The sequence below is a fragment of the Dipodomys ordii genome, unplaced genomic scaffold, assembly GCF_000151885.1.
Source record: "Dipodomys ordii isolate 6190 unplaced genomic scaffold, Dord_2.0 Scaffold18, whole genome shotgun sequence".
NCBI lineage: Eukaryota > Metazoa > Chordata > Mammalia > Rodentia > Heteromyidae > Dipodomys > Dipodomys ordii.
This window is the reverse complement of record NW_012267234.1, coordinates 9,663,289-9,685,952: the sequence shown is the minus strand read 5'-3', so window position 1 is coordinate 9,685,952 and position 22,664 is coordinate 9,663,289.

Genomic DNA, 22,664 nt, shown 5'->3' with positions numbered 1-22,664 from the left:
ATATGACAACATATCTGGTATTCTTGCAATAAGTTATCAACAAAGTTATCTTGACAACAGGGAAAAAAAACTCCTGCAGATCAATAAGAAAAATTAAAAGATAGCTTAAGAGAAACAAAGACCAAAAGGATTGAGTATGAATTCACAGAACAGAAGTGCAAATAGCCAATGAATGTATGAAGATGCCCAAGCTCAGAGACACATGCAGTTAAAGTCACAAGGAAGAGTTAAAACTACCATTTTGGGTACAACTTGAAACACGTTGATAATGTCTGAGGCCAGGCAGGGAATTAGGAAATTTTTTTTAAAAATCCCACAGATTGCTGAAGGAATATGACTTGCTCTAAGATATAAGAAAGGTAATCAAGCTGTGCTTATTAATGATTAGTAATTCATTTACCCTTTGACCTAATCATCATGTTTGCCAGTACCTAATAAATAGAATTAAATAAGGGTAGAACAAGGCACCGGTGGCTCACACCTGTAATCCTAGCTACTGAGATCTGGGGGATGAGGGCTTGAAATCATCCAGGGAAGAATAGTCCATAACAATTCATCTTCAATTAACCATCAAAATGCCAGACTGGAAGCATGGCTTAAGCAGTGGAGCACTAGCCATGAACAAGCGAGCTGAGTGAGAGGCCCAGTTCAGGACCCAGTACCACCACCTAAAAAATAGATGAAATATTACATATATGTGTGTGCATATATATTATAGATATATATGTGTGTGTATATATGTTATATGATATTCATTTTAAACCTTGGACATTACATAAAAAGATCTTCATTTGCTTAAAGGCCTATGAATGGGAAATGGAGGACTATGTTTTGCTTTATGTGTTTATATTAAAACATTAATCAGAACAAGATGTAAATGTTCTTTAGATATTAGTAAGTTTTAAGAAGCATGTTTCAGAGTTTTAGGTGTACTATGATGTTAGTTTTATAAATTACGAAGAAACAAATTTTTAAAATTACAAAAAAACAATGTGTGTGTGTGTGTGTGTGCACATGTGACTGTGAGTTAAAATACTGTGTAGAAAAATTTTCAGCAAATTATTGGAAACATAGACACAGAAGAGGTGATAAAAATGAGGAAGAAGAGCGGAACATTAGCTACTTTTCCTTTGTGCATATTAAGGTACTCCAGGATCATTTGACTTGCGCCAATTAGGACCAAATAAAACAATAGCATAAAAGTGCAGAGATAAGCAAGCAGGAAGCAAGAACCCAGTTCTAGCCGCTTCTCAAGGCTCTGTGATGGTAAATCTACCCATGGGTGGCCCCCATACTGGATTCTCAGTAAGTGTTTGTTGAATGAATGAATAAGTGTACAAACAAACGTTAGGCATATAAAAGCTGTTATTCAACGTGCTTGAAATAAACTGTAATTTCGGGGTCCAAGGCAAGCTTTGTCCTCACACATCACTTCTCCATCTGTTAAAAAAAACAACGGCTTAGTATCTGGAATATTGTTTGATATAATTTACAACCCTCTGAGGCCCATTAGAAACTTCTAGCATCGCCGCAAATATGAGTCTCTTATTGAAAAATATGTGGGTCTTGTATAATGTCTGGTCTCACATGGGAAAAAATGCAGCTGCTTCTATTTCATCTGGAGTGAAAGACTGGGCACACTCCGGCATGGTGACATACCGTTACATTACTGCAGGGCCATTTATGTGGGCCTCTAAATTCTCTGAAACCTTATGTGATCAAAGCACTGAACACAGACGCACATAGCAAGACAGAAGGGGGAGGGAAAGAGGAAGGGAGGGAGGGAAGGCAGAGAGAGAGAGAGAGAGAGGAGATCTGTGCACTGTACAATCATTTGCAGCTTTAGTTTGAAAACAAATGAGTACAGTAACATTAGTTTATTGTCTGCTGCTTTTCTAGCATGTTGAACTAAAAGGTCCTCTCCATACCTCTATTGGTGCACTTGCAAATCAGTTCCTTAAATATCTTAATACAGCTGTTTTTTGAAGACCTTTCTCCCCATTAAAACTGCTATCTTCTGGAAACCAAGCACTGTAATGCCCACATCTTTGCTTACAGAAACACACACACACACACACACACACACACACACACACACACTCACACACACAGCCAGTATCACTCATTGAATTAATTATTGGGTAATGGAAATCACGCCTTACTCACTCCTTGCTGCAGGAAAGATATTGAGCATCTATGATGTGTGGCCACTGCTTCAACAGAAAGCAGAGCAGAGTCCCTGCCTTGGTAAAGAAGCTCATCTTCTAGTGGAGAGGCACAGAAGAAGACCCCTTTGTGGACGGTGAAGGAAAGTACAGCAGCAGATTCGGAGGAGAAGGGCAACAAGGGCACTTCTCTATGTGGGTAGTTAGAAGATGTGTCTCTAAGAAGGTGATAGTGATGGTGGTTGAGAGTCTTGTGTGTTGTTGTAAATTATTATCCCTGTTATTGATGCTAGATGGTTTTAAATGCAGAAAGAAGGGTCAGCTGTGGTCATGGGTTGTGATACATGTGTTGAGGTTTTTAAGTCTATAAGCTTCTGAAAGTAAGGATAACTTATGGATGGGTGGATGGAAGGATGGATAGGTATATGAATGGACAGATGGTTAGATATAAAAAGAGACCAATAGTACATATACAGAATCCAGTGTTTAACCCAGTGCTTTTTAGTCAGTGGTGATTTAATAAAGGTCAGTTGAATGAAACTGAATTGAATAGATCTAATGGTAGCAGACAGGATGGGAGGAGTCAGGTAAAAGACTCAAGAAGAGCTTGAAGGAGATGCTCTAGACTGCGACTGCGCAACACACACCACTGTGAGCCTATTCGTGTAGAGGACAGGGAGGATACACTGGGTTGAGTCTCCAGAGAAGCCAGGAATACAGTTGAGAAAAGACTGAATTAAGAGGTAGAAAGGAACATGGGGCATTCAGAGTATGTAGCTCACAAAGTTCATAGCTCAGCCTCCCTAGCTGCTTTAGACTAGAACTGGCTGGAAAAAGGTGTAGAGCCTGAGGAAAATCACAAGTCAAGAAGCCACAGCAAACTACCCTTGATAGAAGCAACATTTATACCACTACACTAATGACACAGGCCTGGGACAGATTTTGCTTTAGAGTGTGTGTGAGTGTGTGTGTGTGTGTGTGTGAGTGTGTGTGTGTGTGTGTGTGTGTGTCACAGGCCTGGGATAGATTTTGCTTTATCAAGCATGGGTGTGTGTGTGTGTGTGTGTGTGTGTGTGTGACACAGGCCTGGGATAGATTTTGCTTTATCAAGCATGTGTGTGTGTGTGTGTGTGTGTGTGTGTGACACAGGCCTGGGATAGATTTTGCTGTATCAAGCATGGGTGTGTGTGTGTGTGTGTGTGTTAGCTGAACAAAACCTTGGCAAGGTCCTTTACCCTCTCTGAACTTCTTTTATGACAAAAATGACAACAACATAATTCAAGGACCAAATAGGATAATGAAGATTGAAAATACTTTCTAAATATAAAAATATTCTAAAAACTTGGCTTATTAGCCCAAGTAACTCAGCAAGTTCATAAGGAATTGACAAATCCAGTAAATCATTGGATTGAAGGACGCTGAGCATTTATCTAGCTCAGTACCTCACTGAGTGGCTGCCTTCGTTGACTCTCGGTCATAAGCATGTTTGACACCCCTGCCTACTCACATACCAATACGACCTGCTGTGCCTCCAGTGGGCTTTAAAGCTTAATCTGAGCAAGAACTAGCCCTTTCCCAGCACAGACTACCCTTTGCTCATTCTAGAATCCTCCATGCAGCCTCGAGGTTTCCTGAACAAATTACTGTACCAACAGCTGAACACACGGAGATCCACTGGGCCCCAAAGTGGCAGATAAGGCAGCAGCTGGTTGGGCAAACTCCTGATATGGGAGCAGCCGTAATCTCTTTATGTGTAACTCGATTTATAAAGCAGATATGAAAATACTTACCTACTTCTCGCTAGGGTGCCACAAGAAATAATTAGCCAATGCCTGTAAGGCATTGTCTGTACTAAGTGGCAGATATTAGTCATACTGTGAATGTTCGCACGTGGCCACTTTAAGTAGAGCTGGTGAACTAAACACCAAAAGCGTCCAGGCTTTCTTTCTGCCTCTTCAAATACCCAGCCATCAAATTAGGACTCTAAATAACACACTTTTCTCGCTGGCTGTCCCTCTAACTCTCTCCTCTCTGTCCTCCCGCTCTTTCTCTAGTTTTTAGTTAACCTTTCAGTGGGAGGCAGGATGGCACTGGTCAGCCCAGGATTCTCAACTGAACGACGGTAAATGCAGAGTGGCTGGGTGGCCATTACCGGGACTTGAGCAAGAATAAATCTCTGCTCAGCAGTCATGGCTGCTTCTCTGCTTTGCGGTGCTCAGGGTAGAACTCGAATATGCTACCACTATGCTACACCCCTGGCCCATGATCTCTTCATTCATTTTTTTGGTGGTGGTATCTGAGGATTTGTGCTCATAACCTCACTATACCACTTGAACCAGGCTCTAGTCCTTTTGTTTTAAGTTTATTTTCAGATAGGGTCTCATGTTTTTGTCCTGGTTGGCCTGGAGCTGCTCCCTTTCTATCTCTGTCTCCTGAGTTGCTGGGATTACAGGTATACCACCCTGATCTCATATTTCTTTTGTGGGTCTGTGAGTTGATTGCGCAGGGAAAGATCAAGTCGTCTACACAGGCTATCCAGGTACTTTGGGCGTGTTACAATAAAACTAAAAGGAAGGATGAAGGAGGAGATCTAACGAGCAATGGTCATTGTGCTTCCCTTCCCTTCCTTTGTAAAGCCCAGAGACATCTTCTCGTTCATTTGAGGACTTTACCAACCAGGCCCTCCTCCCAATCACCTCTGGCAGCAGTCACTTATTAAACAGCCCCGGTTCCTGCACCAATTCCCAGCTCAGCCTTGATGGCCACGCCAGTAGCTCAGCATAATCCCTCTCTCTACCTGTACTCTGGGGCTAATAATTCCTCCGATAGTCTAGGGCTTCTTCTCCAAGCAAAGGCACAGATCATAGCGATCCGCTAGGTCCCTTGGCAGCCCCTCTCCAGGCAAGATTTGTTCCCTTGTTTGTCTGGAGCTTTGGTTTTAATTTGTAATGTTTGCTTAATCTACTATTAGTTGAGCTGAATTTAATTTAACTCATTGTAGCAATTCATTTCTTTCCATCGTCTGTTACTGAGTAACGCTCTTCAGCTGTAAGTGATTTCGCCTTCTCTGATCATCCTGTTGGCAGCTTCTGGCCCAGTCCTCTGACAGGCACCGTTAGAAGTACAGAGAATCGCAGGAAGTGCCCGAGGGGACCTGCACCCTCAAATTGTTTCACTGGCAAAGGTCAGAAGAAGATGGTGCCTCCTCCCCCGCCCATGCCGTGTCCAACTGCCATTTGGACAAACAGTAGTAGACAGACAGACCTTCTTTCTCAGTCGACATCCACAGAATCAAAACCAAAAACACAGCGATTCATTTTCTAGATGAAAATAATAGTCAGGCACTGGCGGCTCACACCTGTAATCCTAGCCACTCAGGAAGCTGAGATCTGAGAATCGAGGCTTGAAAACAGCCTGGGAAGGAAACATTGTGAGATTCTTATCTCCAAAAATTTTTACCCCCATACAAGGCCAGAAGTGAAGCTGTAGGTTAAGGAGAAGACTGTCAGGTTTAAGCAAAACAATGCTCCAGGACAGTGCTTAAGCCCTGAATTCAAGCCTCGGGAACTGCACAAAAGAAAGACCGGAGAGAGAGAGAGACAGACAGACAGACAGACAGACAGAAGATAGATCACCTCTCACTTGGACTACAGCCAATGCTATCACTTGGCTAGTCAGAATTGGATTCTTATGCCAAAGTACTCTTGGGTCCCTGGTAATTTAAGGGAAAAAAATGCTCAGCAGGTAGACTCATGATAAAGATGCCTTTCTATACAATGTTTAAGACTTAGATTGGGTACTTTTCATGCCAAGCTTAGTACTTTCTTTTTGTGTCACCTTACTTTGTGACCGTACCTACATTCCACACATATGGAAACTCTAAGGTTTATCGCATTAGGAACAATTTAGCTTACTCCAAAACTATTTCTAAATCCCTAAATGTAAAAGTAGGATTGTCATCTTTCATTTTAAGGAGCGTCTCTCTAGAAGAATGGGAGGATGCCAGACAGCATGGGACAGGTGGGTACAAATACATTGAAGCACCTAGCCAGAAGCCTAGCAAAGTCAGCACTACAGGATGGCCTGAATAATGACAACAATCCACACTAAAAAAGAAGTGACCATTAGCATGAAGCATGGAGCCTATCCACTTTTCCCATGCAAAATTGATGCTCTCTCAAAAAGAGAGTAAAAAGGGTTCAGAGGCAGAGTACTTGCCTATTGAGGAAGAAGCCCTAGGTTCAAACCCCATTTCTGAGAGAAAGTGAGAGAGAAACAGAGATATAGAAAGAGACAGAAAAAGAGAGATTGAAAGAATGAGTTGGCCAGGAAAGATTTATACTCTGGACTGATATATTTGTACACACACACACACACACACACACACACACACAACTAGACATGTCTCTGTTATCCTATACTTCAGTATCTGGCTGACACCCATTTGTGCTCATGCAGGAGATACTTCAAAGGTAACAGTGTCCACGAACATTATAGAATGTTTCCAGCATCATCTTAATGTGTAAACTATGGAAAGAAAGCAAATGAGAACGGGTTGATTCTCCACGGGCATCCATGGGAAGGCCAAGCCCACCTCCTGTGTCTATTAACAAAGTTTTACGGAAACACAGCCATTCATTTATGTCTTCCTAATAGTTGCCTTCATTCTACAGTGACAAATGTGAGATGTGACCAATTTTAAGCTCCGTGAGACAGAAAGTTTGCCAACCCCTGACTGGAAAGAGGCTTCACTTCAGGAGGGAAGGGATGCGGGGAGGGGAGGGGGGAGAAGAAGAAGAAAGAGAAGGAGGGAGGGATGGAAGGAGAAAGAGAAGCAGAAGAAGGAAAAGAAAGATAAGACCAAAGAGGAAGAGGAACAGAAGGAGATGGAGAAAGGAAGAGGAAGAAACAGCTGGTTCTTGAGGCATGGGTTGGGACCAAAGATGCAAAAAAGCCACTGCACCCCGGAATGGTTTGAGAGTGAGCATGGACAGACCAGAATGGATTCTTTGGAGTAGGAAAGATGAAAGTGATGGAGACAGGACAGGGACCTAAAAACCACGGACACCTAGACCAAGGAGAGTGGACTTGACTTCTACAGTCATCTGTGTTGGAAGGTTTGGGGAAAGAGGAAGGACGAAAATCAAAGTGACAAAAGAAACCCAATCAGGAAGTGATTCTGTAGATGTTGCTGGAGATTTCTAGTGTGACATGTCAAAGGCCCTCCAGGGAGACAGTAGAAGGACTCAACACCCCGGATTGTGTGCTCTGCCTGTGGGGACGGGGACTGGGGGGGACAGTGACTGGGAAAGGGTCCCCTAAGCTCCTCCAGAGATCCAGCCTAGCTCCTAGAGGTTGCTGATGGCTTTGCACACAGACACACAGACAGACAGACACACAGACAGACACACACACACATTAGTGCATGCCACTTCTTGAGCTGGACAGTTAAAGGCATGTCTGCAAGTTTCACAGTCTTCTGAATCCAGGGCCAATGGTTTCAACGCTGCCCCCCCCTGCCCTGAGACACAGACACACACAGACACACACACACACACACACACACACACACAATCAATGCCACGCATTGACTCCCAACACCTTTTTCCCAGAAAGTGGGGCAAGGCAGCCATTGGCTGTATCTCCAAGGGTGACAGGTCAATACTCTGTCATCACTAATCCTGCAAACCTCCACAGACTCCTTTTTTTTTTTTTCTTTTAAAGACTACAAGTAAATAGGTAGCTATTATCATCCTTTGGGGAGTTTCTCTACCTCTCCTCCTTTTCGTGTTACAGACACCCATTCAGGGCAAGCCTTCAACTCCCAGTTCTGACAGGCAGATTGTGAAGCTCAAGTCGATGATCTTCAATTTTCCTGCTCTGTCCGCCAAGGCATTCCAATAGCTTTCAAACGTCTCTTTGATTCCCTGGAAAACAGACAGGCTGGGGCCGCAGGCCTCCTATGGTACATGGCTCTCCCGTCCCCGGTGACATGCAGCATCTCGAACGCAGAGTACTGAAGGCCCCTCCGTGAGACCCTTTGTCCACCTGCTCATTAGTACCCCATTAGTCTGTAAACTCGGGGCGAGCTGCTGAGTTCACCTCGCTCTTACGTGATGGACTTGAAGGATCCGGCGAATTTATGGCAAGATAATGTGGGACCCAGCACCTATTTATGAGTTGATCATTTGTACCGAACCTCCCCCCACCTCAAGCTGCCAAAGGTTACCATTCAACCCGGGGCCGGCACTAATGCCACAGGAAGACCGACAAAGCCAAGTGAATCAAAGTTAAAAGCATTAATAAAAGTGTGACTTATAAATTACTTCATCTTTGTCACCCTTTTGGAAATGGGGTGAGAGAGGCCAGGGTAAATTTATTTTTTAAGTGCTTTCCGAGACCCGAACGGGTCAGGCTTGAAATGCTGTAGTCTATAAATCATTCTTTGCAGATCTGAGGGTGGGGTGGGTGGGGGTGTGGAAGATGCTGGTGCATTGGAACATTAACAAATATTGATTTATTTTATCATTTGCAACTGGTTATGGTACAACAGAACAACAGAGATCCTACTTACTACATGCAAAAGGAAAAAGAAACAGGAAAGAGCTATGTAGGGGCAAGGTGGTTAATTAACAACTCTTGTGGCCAGGAAATCAAAAGAAACATCACAATGAGCTCTGAGCTTCTACAGGAGTTCACGGCAACGTGGTTTCCATCAGGTTGGCTGGCATTAACTCAGTCTCCACCCCAGCAGTTCAGAGATGGATGGATTTCATGCTATGCAATTTCACATACAAATGACATGAGTGAGAGGTGCTCTTCTCAACACATCATTACCACATGATGCCAGCCAAAGTCCCCGTGAGACTCCAACCAAAGAGTGAGTCATGGGGCTTTCAGACCCCTGGAAACTGCTCAACTTTCTACCAAAGCATTAAATAAACAGACAACCATACTCAGCTTGATCACCACAGGTTCTGCAAAGATCCATTCGAGGTCCCCGCTGGTGCACAAAAAGACAAGGGACAACGGACACCTTCAAAGGAGTGGGGGAGGAAAATACAAGTTGTGTTGGGCAGTGTTCATGGTTCTCATTCTGGATTTGCTCTCCAGCTTTCATTGCTCACAAGTTGGGCCTTTTCCTGATAGGTAGAGAAAAGGGAGAGACCTCTTATTCAGAGAACTTCGGGAAGCGTGACGGTTTCCTGGAGATAAACAACGACAAAAACACAACAGCGGGGCCTGGGTATAGTACTGCATGCTTATAATCCCAGTTATGTATATGATGAAGTATATAGAAAAGAGGATCATCACCCAGACCAGCTTAAGCGAAAAATGCAACAATCTATCCCCAAAAAATAACTCAAGCAAAGAACAGGCTAGGGACATGACTCAAATGGGCAGAGCACTGCCTCACAAAAATAAAAATAGAAACAGTAACTAAGAAAACCTGATTTGAACTCTTGACCTACACAGGACAGAGCACATATGAGGAAGAATCACCATGCCATCCCCCGTGGCAGATCAGCGATTCTCCTAGAGGTAAGAACAGTTGAGGTTAGAACCAAGGTTTCACAACCAAAGCACTATGGACAACTGGTTTGGAAACGTCTTTGCCTGGGGGAGCAGTTTGCACCATTGTAGGGTACTTAGCAGCAAGCCCAAGCTAACCCCTTGAGACCCTAGCAGGAAGTTCCACCACCCTCTGTGATGACCTTAGAAACTACTGCTAACATGGCCAGATGTACCCAGGAGTGAAAATCTCCTTCCCTCTACTGACAATTACTGAGTTAGACAAAAAGGACTCTAGAATTTTCTTAGGCCAATCCTATCTTACCTGAAAAATCTCCCAAGTCCCAAACTCAAGACCTGGATTCTCCATGTACAACTAAAAGCCACTCTGTGCTCTAGGGCTGGAACAGAACTGTATGGCTGCCTATTATAGATGAAGAGCCTTCATGGAGAGCCTTCCAGGAACTGAAAGCTATTATAATGGTGGCAGAGGAAAGGGAAGAGAAAAGCCCTGCTGTAATGACATCCTCCATCCCATCGACTCTCCTGCAATGTGTTCATCTGGAGGTGACCTCTGTCTCTCCACCGACAGGAGAACATGGCGGAAGAGGCATGATACCACAGGTGGAAATGACACAGAACAATATCATTGCTTCTACGCCATTTCTTGGGATCTTCACTTGGGGGTGATTCCCTCCAGAATTCAGATGCCATATTGTGAGATTTGCTAGGTTCGTGGAGAGGCCCAGTGGCGATTCTCAAAGCCCACAAGGTCCCCAGCTTCCTCTTGAGTAAGACATCTTGGTCAGCTAGTCCAGTCAAATCTACAGACAAATTTAGCCCCAACCAACTCCAACAGTGACTGCCTGAGACTCCAAGCAAAAACCACTCTGCTGAACCCACTTATGAAAGTCAGACATAATAACAACCTTGTTTCAAGCCACCAAACCCTAGGGTACTTTATTCAACAAACTGCATTTCTCTAGTCACACTGATTATTTCTCAAATGTTATACCATCACACACATTGGGATTTCCATCGGTACATATTGGCAGCAGCACCCTATCCTTTGGGTGCTAAGTACCCCTAGTAACCAACCTGGGAGACAACCACGGTCAGGGATCCCATTTGACAAGTGAAGGAATGGAGTTCTGCAGAGGTGGTCAAGAGACATGATTGGCAATGGGAGGGATGGACTCCAATGCCAACAGTCTGCCTCCAACGTCTGCATCTCACCATTTAGCTGGGGAAAGTTTTGCTCCCCAGGAAGAAGAGATAGAAGCAGAGCCAGATCAAATGTTTCTCAGGAAAGCCTGTCCAAAGATCCTCAGCTTGGGGGGAAAAAAGATTTTCCATAAGGCCTACAGCATAGTCAAACATCATTGGTGGCATTTCCACAGGGGCTCGGGGGCAGAAAACACCAAATGATCACTTGAGGAATCGAAATCCTTTTCTTGTCCAATACCATTGCGGGGTGGCTATGCCCATTACTTGTTTAGTCGCTTTGGACAAATCACAACGCCCCCCCCCCGGCTTTTCGGGGCCTTCCCGGCAAGGGGGGCTTCTTCCTTCCCCCCCCCATCAGATAACGGGTGACGTCAACGCCTCCCTTGATCGTAGTGCTGACACTCAGGCTCTGTCTAAATAACTGCTTTAAAATAGAGTGTCATGTAGAGCCTGGACATCTGTCCTCCCTGCTGCCCATGACAAACATACGGCGGGGAGAAGACAGTCGTCGAGATGCTGGTCCCAGTGGGAAATCAAAGATATTCTGGTCAGAAACACACACAGACACGCACACACACACCCCTGAGCTTGGTCCCAACATGGGGCTCCTGATGCATACACAGAGACTCATTTTCTAGGATGTTAGCCTCTCTCTGTTTCTTAGAGCACAACTAAGGAACAGCCTTCTAAAGACTGCTGTTCACTTTTTAGGACAACACCTCCATGACATAGAGAGACATCTCAGTGGCCTGGGTATTGCCACCCACATGCTCACGCTGGGCCCAGCCTCTCTCAGGTGAGCTTATGTCTTTCAAGCCTCTGTCTCTTTCAAAGCATCTTTGAAGCCATCCTTTTCTTTCTGGCAATGAGAACCCAGAATTGGGGGTGCTAATCTTCACTCAATATCACCCTGGGATGGAGCTTTCTTCTCTTAAAAAAAAAAAAGCCCAGGGAATGCACGACAGTTATATTAAGATTCTGCCAGCCACAAAACCTGAGTTTCAAAGGAAAATCCACTCAGCATACCAAATTCACCATGTTATGACTTTTGTAAAAGGCCTTAAACACAATTAATAACACAATGGCTTCTTGACTCAGAATGTTCCACTTGGTGGCTTCTCTGGGGTCAGCTGTCACTGAAAAGGCACTTTGTTGCTATTGTTTTTCATTTTAAAAAGGAAGAAAGACACTAACTAAAGGAAGCCATAATGCTCTTTCTCTTGGGCGCTAATGTCCAGTTGGGTTCTGCTTCACACAGATACCATAGATTCCCCAAGAAGAAAAGAATTATTCCCGGTCCTTTACAGTCCAGTCCACGCCCAGCAATTACAGCTGAGTTCAATTTAGAAGGAAGTTGAATGTTTGGAGGAAAATGACACCATGAGGCGCAAGCCATCACCTGTACATTTCTAATGCACGCCGGAGAAGTCGCGGATGGACGTCCTGTCACTTGGAGACCATGACAGCAGCAGCAGCTATTAATATTCATTCCATAGATGTGGTATGAAACACACCTGATACATGCTGTGATACAAAACATGGGAGCCAGGGGTGAAGGAATGACGTAAGCGCATCTGTGCCACCATTCACTCAGGCATTCCTGAGCAAATGTTGACTGAGCCATCATCATAATGGGCTCGGCTAGGAATGTAACAGTAGGCAGAGCCAAGTCCCCCCTTCACCCTCCAGAGCACAATGCCCAGTGAAGGGGGCAGACATGAATCCTCCAATCACAAAAGCCAAAAGGAAATTGTAGCTGAGACAAGAGTCATGGGGTTCATCAACCTCTGAGTTCTTACATAAGGATATTTTCCCAATCCTAATAAAGTTAGGATTTCCAGATGCCAGAGGCTCACACCTAAAGTCCTAGCTACGCAGGAATCTGAGCTCTGAGGATCACAGTTCAAAGACAGTCCAGGTAGCAAAGGCAAGACTCTTATCTCCAATTCTTTTTAAAGGCTGGCTAGATGCTGGCAGCTCACACCTGTGATCCTAGCTACTCCGGAGACTAAGACCTGAGGATCGCAGTTCAAAGCCAGCCCTGGCAGGAAAGTCCATAGGACTCTTATCTCCAATTAACCAGAAGAAAACTGGAAGTAGAGCTGTGTCTCAAAATGGTAGGGCACTAGCCTTGAGCAAAAGGCAGCACGCAGGCCCCTGAGTTCAAACCCAGAACCAACAACAACAAAGAAATGCTAGAAGTAGAGCTGTGGCTCAAATGGTAAAGTACCAGTCTCGAGCAAAACAGGTAAGGGATAATGCCCAGGTCCTGAGTTCAAGCCCTAGTACCGCACACACTCAAAAAAAAAAAGTCAAGAATTTTACCAAAACTTGTGAAAGCTAAGACTGTATTAGGAGAGAGAAATAAGGAGAAGGAGGACCGCAGACAGATGAAGCAAAGAGCACCCAGAAAGGCCGCAGTGGGAGGAGGAGGAAGGTGAGGACACGGTGCAATCTTGGGTCGACCATCTCTCAGGACAACACAAATCGCAGAACTCTGCCTGTCAGAATGGAGTCAGTGCTTCACAAAGGCCCAGCTGGAAACAGCAGCTAGAACCCCAAGAAGTAGCTATAAAAACAGGAGCTGACCCTTCACCGATTCTAAAATAGAAGTCGACACACTCAGGTTCCCCCAGGGTAGATTCTGCTGCGGCTTGGCTTTCTACAGAAAGCTGGTTGGAACAAAACCAGGTGCACTGCATGCACAGTCTGTGGTAGAACAGCAGGACGGGGAGTGGCTAGTGTGACCATTAGAACCGCCTTGCGGGATCCGAAGCCCTGGTCTAAGACAATGTGCAGAATCTGAGGTGGGTGGGACAAGAAGAGGAGAAGAGATACACAGGCCTTTGAAAGGACATCTCAGCCATCCCAGGAGACCATTGCATGCACTTAGCTATATTGTATGACACCTAATAGTTATGCTCTGAGAAAGCTGATGAAGCACTGGCCTCTTTTTTCAGGCTCCTCCCCCTGCGAAGAAAGACACAGAGTTCTGATGCTTGAGGAAGTCTGAAAACAAAAAAAACTGCTGAATAAACAGAGTCAGCCTGGCCCATTCACTGCAGGACTTGTCAGAGCTTTTCACGTTCCCAATGACTTTGGAAATCTCCAGAAGAAATAAAGAACATGTTTGTTGTATAGCTCAAGTTTATTTGACCACCGTGTCCTTCTTTCCATGATGTTAGCTCCTCCAACCAGGGTACCTTGATACATACTTTGAGAAACACAGCTCTGAACTTTAGATACACAAATGGCTTCATATTTTCTTACTCTATTACCAAATGATGTCGGGAAGTTATTTCCTTTTGAAAACAACGCCGAAACATCCAGAGAGAAAAGAGCTGAGACATAATAATATTAATAATAATAATTTTAGTAGGATCATGATTCAAAGACAAAGTTTTCAGAAATGTGCTTGCCCCTCTAGCCCCTCTCCAAGCCTTCCCATACATATCCACATGCTTCGTTCCCATTTCTCATGAAGCATCTTCTTTCTAAGATCACCTGTATTTAAGACTTCTGGTTATTACCTGCCCTATCTTGTACAAATTGTCAACATCAACCGATTGCACTTGGCTCAAAACCTCCCAATTCAAAGCAACAGCTTAGGAGAAATCAATGCATGTTTAACTTCTTCAATTGACGGCCTGCCAGCATTCCAAATCCTCCATGCCAAATTTCTTTAAAATACTGCAGAAGACATCCTTCCCTACAATCATGCAGCAATGCGCAAGACATGAGCACCTCTGCATTCCCCTCCACACACACACACATCCATCCTACCTCTCAGCACCAAAGAAACAGAGGCTGGGCCTCTGCCAACTCACAAATGACTCAGAGATAACATCAAGCAGGCCCAGGACAGTTAGTTCTCTGTCCTTTTGGATACATCCCAAAGACCCAAGAGATGGCCACTACACAATGTTTTCTCTAAAGCAACTACAAAAGATGGACAAGTATTCCAGACCTGCTCTAGGCAGGCAACTCCTGAGGTATTCACAGTCCTGGAGAAATGGGCCAAATTTTCCCTTCTCAGGGCTAAATGGGATTTGAAAAGAACAAGGGGGAAAAAAAATCACACGACCGATGGCAAGCACCCCCAAAGGCAACGTCCTATTTCAGTCTGGTACCGATGTCCAGAAACAGCAGGCTGTGTGCCCACCCCGAAATCCTCACACTTGCGCAGAGGATCCCTGCAGGGTTGGAGCAGCGCCCCCCCCCCGGGAAGCTCTGATGAGAGGTGTTAAATAAATTAGTGTTATCGTTTATTAGAGCATAAGAAACAGATGGGGATGGGCGCAGTGACAGCTGGAAAAGGCTTCAGAAGATGAGGATGCGCAGCACAGGCAGACGCGCCACCGAGATGCCGGTTAGCCTGAACAGCCGCCGCTTCTTTGCGTCCTGTGCGGACCCCTGGCCGGCGCCTTGCAAATCCATTCCTCCACTTCCTTCTCCACGCACAGCCAGTCCACACGCTTAATTTTAAAAAAAAAAAAAAAGTTGCCAGCAACCTCACAACTTTCTCTTGTAAAACTCCTGCCAGGGAATGAGTGTATTTCAACTCCTTGTGTGCTGGATTCATGGTAGAAGGAAAAGAAAGGAAGGAAAAAGGGAAAGGGGGACACGTTTGCTTGGCACAGGCCTTTCTCAGGGGCAGGGGCAGGCTAGCCCGGTCATTTGGCTAACACTGACCCTCCCATGGCTGCCATTTTCTCTGCTTCTCTGGCTTTTTGTTGCCATTTCTTGTGTCATGGGTGGTGCTAATGGGTCAGGTCTCTAGTATAGGCTGAGATTGTCTAGCTTACCTCCAAGGCCTTTCCAAGTGCCAGTCCAGGCAGGAAAATCCATGAGACTTTATTGTTATTATAAGGGTGATGTACTGAGGGGTCACAGGGATAATCAGTCAGGTAAAGAATACATTGCATTTTAGAATTGTTTTTTTTTTTTTTTTTTTGCTGGTCCTGGAATTTGAACTCAGGCTCTAGGCCCTATAACTGGGCTCCTTTCTGCTGAAGGCTAGCACTCTGCCACTGGAGCCACAATGCTACATCTGGCTTTTTCTGAGCAGATGATTGGTGATAACAGTCTCACAGACTTTCCTGCCCAAGCTGGCTTCCAACTGCAATCCTCAGATCTCAGCCTTCTGGGTAGCTAGGATTACAGGTGTGAGCCACAGACACCTAGCTGCCTTTCTTTTTTGACAATGTCACCTCTTTTCTTGCTCTATGAGACACTTATTCCCAATTAACTAACCAAAAAAAAAAAAAAAACAGAATTGGAGCTGTGGCTTAAGTGGTACAGCAAAAAATCTCAAGAGTAATACCCAGGTCCTGAGTCCCAGCTCCAGTACTAACACACATAAAAAAAAGTCCTTTTTAAAAAATTCTATTTTTATTATCTTTAAGTAGTTTTACAAAGGGGTTACCAGCCAACAAACAAAAGGTCCCCTTTAAGCTTTTATCTAGCATGTTTCTCTTTGCTCTTTGACCAAATGCTGGTATTATACAGTCCATGTATAAAATATACAACTCAGAAACTGACCACATCTTTGAGGTCTGCTGAGAAGTCATTTGTCTAACAATTCCTCTCCATCACACGTCTGATCATATCGGGGATTTGGAGAGAGTTCTGCACTAAAGATATACGTTCTTCAATATTCAAATTTAATATTTCATTATCTCTGTGCACGTCTAATGCAGCCTCACACAAAGAATAAAAAAAAAAACAGGAAGTCCTTTCCAATAGAACTAGGCTTTCAGAAATTCTCAAAGGCAGCGAAAGATCTATCTTAGGATAGCTCCTAGCCATTTTTTCAAAAATTTTATTTAGAATCAGCTACCAATTTGCAGCAAGGCAGGAAAAAAAGTAACAAGAAAACAGAGTTCATGACCTGAAAAAGCTCAGGATCTTAGCCAAATGGGGCATAAAAACATGCAATAAATTCAAAGATGGTAAAAAGTACCAATTACATGTTCAGTCAATACCATATATATATCAGGAGCCATACTATATGATATATATGTATATATTGATATATAGATAGATAGATGGGACTGTGTATATACATGTGTGTTCTCAACTATTCCACCTCAAAATAACCCATGAAAGTGGTATTATAATCTAAAATGGGTGAAAAATACAACAGAATCAACTGGGCAGCATGATACCACATATAATCCAAGGATACCAGGAGGAAATCAAGAGGGATTGCTGTTAGATATAATCTTGGGCAAAACATTAGTGTGACTCCCCTCTTCACAAGTAGGCTGGGTGTGGTGGGCCACTCTGTCATCACAACTATGAGGGAAGCATAAACTGGAGAATCAAGGTCTAGGTCAACCCAATCCCAGAGCAATGAAAGCAAAAAGGTCTGGGGACCTGGCTCAAGTGATAAGAATAACTACCCTAGTAAGAGTGCAAAGCCATGAGTTCAAACTCCAGAATCTCTTAATTTAAAAACAAAAAAAACCAAACAACAACAACAAAAAAACACCTTGAAAATCAGAGAAACTGCACAAATAACCCTAGTAAGAGTGCAAAGCCATGAGTTCAAACTCTAGAATCTCTTAATTTAAAAAAAAAAACCAAACAACAACAAAAAAACACCTTGAAAATCAGAGAAACTGCACAAATAACACTGCACTGAAGGAAGGATGAGAGGCCCCTGGGGAAAGTCTTGGCCAAGCAAGCATCTAGTGGTTAAAGGAAGTCCAAGACTACCCGGGAAGCCTGGAATGACCTTCCCTCTGCCCATGGCCTTCAATCTCTGCTCCTCTGCCAGTAAACACAGTTCTTAATCTCCTGGTGTGATAAGGCTCAAAGAGTGGCAAGCTTCTGATTGAATAGAAAAATAGAGCAACTGAGGAAGGATCACACACCACTGTCATGAATGAAGCAGGCCGAGCTGGAGCCCACAGAGCCCACGGTCACATGACCGTGAACCCCAGGATGAGGTTTCAGAGCGTGTCAGGGGCTCTTGAAGGAGAGGCGGGTTCCAGGAGAAAGAAGCCCACAGCTCAGCCAATGCTTTGTTTCCTCTTCCCACATCTACGGGCTGAAGCCAGTAGCCATTTGTGACCTTCTATGCCCATGACCCATTCAGCTACTCAGAAAAAAACCTGGGACACACTAAACGTGAAATGCTAATATTGCTCTGCTTTTCAAACCCACTCAACTTTTCTCAGAGACACATGTCCAAAATCTACTCACTGAGCAGGTACACTCTGAGGGGTGATATTTCTATTTCCCCATGCCTGATAGCTCCAGAATAAACTCATCTCTCTTTTAGTCATGTCAGAGGGCTAGAAGACTGTTCACAGAGCCACGCTGCTCATGCACTTAGTCTTGACATGCTTGGCCCTTCAGTCTTTCCAGGTCTCCATTTCAACTTGACAATGAACTTCTTTTTACTATTAGAAATGTTTATCAGCTGCACTCAACATAGAAGAAAAAGACCTAAGCAATTCAAAGGCAGCAATGGGAAGGGAGGAATGAGAGGGAAAGAGGGAACAGCCTACACTAAGCAAAAGGAAAGAAATGTAATCATCACCTGATGGGGAAGAAATAATTTGTATTGTCAAAGCTCATAGAATTCACAAACTTTATAGACAATTTGCCTTGTGAAGGCTAAAATGTGTTTGTGACTAGAAGTATCACTATTCTGCAATACTGTGAAATATGTGAAATTTATGTAATCACCTAATCTCAATTTTTTAAAAAAGTGAAAGAAGGAGTGGACTAGAAGCAAAGGGTGACAATGTTGTCAGACACCTTGTACTCATACACTGCTTTGTAGAATGCTAACTTTTTGTACAACTACTTAAAGATATAATAAGAAAAAATGTAAAAAGGAAAGGAAGAGGCAGGCAAGTAATAAATTACAATCAATCAAAAAATGTTTGCATATTAACAAATTTTAAATGAATTTGGTGAGTTATTCACACGTCGACAATAATATGACCTGGTCTAAGATACAGCTTATCTTTCCTGTTTTGGGTGAAACTGTAGCCAATGTATGCTTTAACTTTGAAGTTTTACACAGTCAGATGAAAGTTCTGATAGGAGTATATCATCTGTAATTTTTTTATGGAGCCTCATAAAATTAGTTACATGACTATATCCTAAAGAAAATGACTCCTCAGCTAAAAGAAAGGAAGGAAGGAAGGAAGGAAGGAAGGAAGGAAGGAAGGAAGGAAGGAAGGAAGGAAGGAAGTAGAAAGAAAATGCCTATTGCCCATTTAATTTATACATGGTAAAAATCAGTTACATGAGGCTTGAAAGATGCCTTGCCCACTGAAAATCCCAACGAGTCCTAACCCCCCTTCCAGATAGCTAAAAGACAGAATGAGCCTGAAAGGTTTTATGGGCTGTGAGCCTGGCTCAAGTAGTAGAAAGCTTGACTAACCACTGTGAGGCCCTGAGTTGAAATCTCAGTATTGCCACCAAAAACTAAAAACAACAAGTTTTGCAATGTGTAAAGTGTTCCTTAAAAAAAAAAAAAAGTGAAGTTTTCACATTGAAGAAGCAGATGTTAATCTGAAGTGCCGGGCGGGGGAGGCGGGATGCAGAAGGGGGCAAGACTCTTTCCAAGGCTCCCTGGAAAGGAAGATGTGTTTGCAACTTCGAGCTGACACAGGTAAGCAGAAGTACAGTCTCCTGAGTCAGCTTCGACCATGCGAATGCGGTAAGCCCTGGAAACACAGGGAAAAAAACTGGGTGTTCTCGCCAGTCACAGGTGTACCAAGAAGCTTCGTAGGATGTTTTGCTGACCTGAAAGAGCATTTCAGACCCACGTCTCTAGGGCCAGAAGAGAGCATCTAGTACGTGTTTTGATTCCTAAAGAAAATGTCCCAAAGGCTCGTGTTTGGAAGACTTGTTCCTGAGCTGGTTGACATTATTGGATCATGAGGATACTAATACTCTCCTCAATAGAAATCATAGCTGAATGGGTTGTTAGAGGGCAAGCTTTGTTGGAGGAGGTAGGTTACTGAGCACATGATTTTGAAGGGTGTGTCTTGTGTGCACTGTCTCTTGCCCTCTCTCACTCTTATTCATTCTTTCCACTTCCTGGCTGCCATGGTGAGCAGATCTCCTCTCTTACACCCTTCCAACCAGGGTGCTTCTGCTGTGCCAGGAGGCCTAAAAGCAACGGAGCCAGTCAAGCAAGGACTGGAACGTCTGCAATGGAAAACCAAAAATAATTCTTTCCTCAATTGTTTTTCTCCAACATTGTGTCACGGTGATGAAAAGCTAACTCACACAGCCTCAGGGACTACTACAGAGGATGTTAGAGCAAAACCTGGCAGAAAACAGGCAAGCGGAAACAGCATGGACAATGGCTACTAATACCTCCACAAGCCCATGGGGATTCTTGAACACCCCGAGCTGTCTTGAGTTGTTCAGCATCCTGTTCACGGCCTTGTAGATTGAAGGGAAAACCAAGACCATCTTCTAATTAGGAGTACATGAGAATGAGTAGGGAAATGTGCCCCTTTATCCATGATTTTTAATAATTCTGTGAATGAAAAAAGTATGGATTTTTAAAATTTGTTGCATCATAAGGGCTCAAAAAATATCAGACCAGAAAAATGAACACATCTCAGCCAACAAGCCAGACATGGTAGTACACCTGTAACCCCAGCAAAGTTGGAGGAGATAAACTTGGGGAAAAAAGGAATGCAAGATTCTCTCTAAAACATAAATAAAGCAGGGAAAGGGCTGGGGACACAGCTCAAGTGGAAGAGCATCTGGCTAGCAAGAGTGAGGTCCTGAGTTCAAATTCCAATCATGCAAAAAAAAAAAACTGTTAACACTTTGAAGAATTTTGAAATTAGGGTTTTCAGATTGAGGATACTCTGTAGTAATATGGTGAGTTTGTTTTGTTTTGTTTTTTTTGCAGAATTGTTCTAGAATGGGTGTCAATTTACTTTGCAAACATGGTGCTTAATTCTGTAGCTGCAGTACCAACCACTGAGAGCCAAGTGAATTTCGACAAGAACAAACAACTTGAATATGGCAGTTAGCTCAGAAGTGACAATGAAGAATAGAGTTTTATTTAGAGAATAATAAGTCAATCACAACAAGAGAAAGATCATCACGTGCACAGGCTCCTTCTACCTGCAGAGTTGCAAGGCTTAAAAGGTGTGCTGTTGTTCAATGCAGGAAGATGTTCAGTACAAAAGGCCTGGTTTTAAATATCAATAAAAGAAATTGGGGGGGAGCCTAGTACAGTTCACAAACAAAGCCTTTGCTACCAAAGAGGAGGAATTAAGGCCTCAAAGATGACAGGGTCTGGTTTTACAGATAGGCAGAGAAGCAGGCAACTGACACACATTTTATGGAAATTGACTTAGTGCTCGCACGTGCACACATGCATGCTCATACATGCATGGACATGTGCACACGCACTCACTCGCACACACACACACACACACACACACACACTCACTCATACACCATCAAATGCACTGAAGGCATCAGACAAGGAACAGAAAATACCCAACACATCAGACCATTGCTCATCTCGCAACAGAGACGGCTGCCCTCAGGTAATCTGCCTGCCAGCCCCACCTCTCCTCCACAAACTTCACTTTTGCCTCTGTTGTTTATAGTGAGAGTCCAAGCCAGCGACTGGTACACATCTTCTGGAAAGAGCAGCCAGATGGCAAATACTTTAGGCTTCCCAAAGCCACATGGTGTAAGCCCCTGCCCTTGAACTTGGCTAGGGTCACTTGAGAAAACGGCTGAAGTGACACAGAATCAAAAAGGGGTAGGGCTTGGTGTTCTCATAAAAGTTTAGGAAGAACGAAGTGAATGTTATGTGATCTCTGTGTGTGATGGAATACTCTTTTGACTTTTTCCAACTATGGAAAGCGTAGATATTCTACTAGAACAGGCAATCGGAAATGAGGGGTCAGAAGACCAGATGCCCGCACAGAAACCACAAAGACGGGAGGGGAGAGACAGGGAGGGTAAAAGAGGGGAGGAGAAGGGAGGGGAACTTTAAAACGGGGTGAAGGCCAAGAGCCTCATCAGTCCCAGACAGGAAGGAGAGTAACAGAGTGTGCCAAGGGACAGGTGAACCAGCATAGCCGAGTTTCTATTGAACTTGACTGAAGGTGAGGTGTAAAAAAAGTTCCTAGTGAGAAGGAATTATTCTAAATGTTATTATATATATATGCATATATATGTGCACACACACACACACACACACACACACACACACACACGCACGCACACACACACACTCTTTATGTGGCTCAATCCTTACAGCAGCTCTCGGGGACATCCGTACCAACTCCCTTTTACCGATGAGGAAACCGAGATGCTGAGATCAATAATGTATTCAAGGTATGGATAGATGGATACACAGACTGACAAACAGATGATGAATAGGATAGGAAGAGGATAGAGATGACCGATACTGGGTTAGACCAGTAGTAGACAGATGATATGAATTGATGGAAGACATGCATCAGGTAGATGTGTTATAGATCAAATAGATGACAGGAAATATAGTTATGATGATAGATACAGAGTAAATTAGAGAACACTCAGCTCTAAACCTGGCCAACGGCCCCAGACCCTGCCACCTATCTGCAAGTGATTGGGAAGCCGGTAGCAAGTTGCTGTTCACACAAAATGAGATGTGAAGCAGTTGGAGGCAGTACAAGCCCCCCTTTTGGGCAGCAGCAATGCCAATACCCCCCACCTCTCCCACACACACTCTTCCAGTAGGTTCGTCTGGCTGGAGATTTCCTA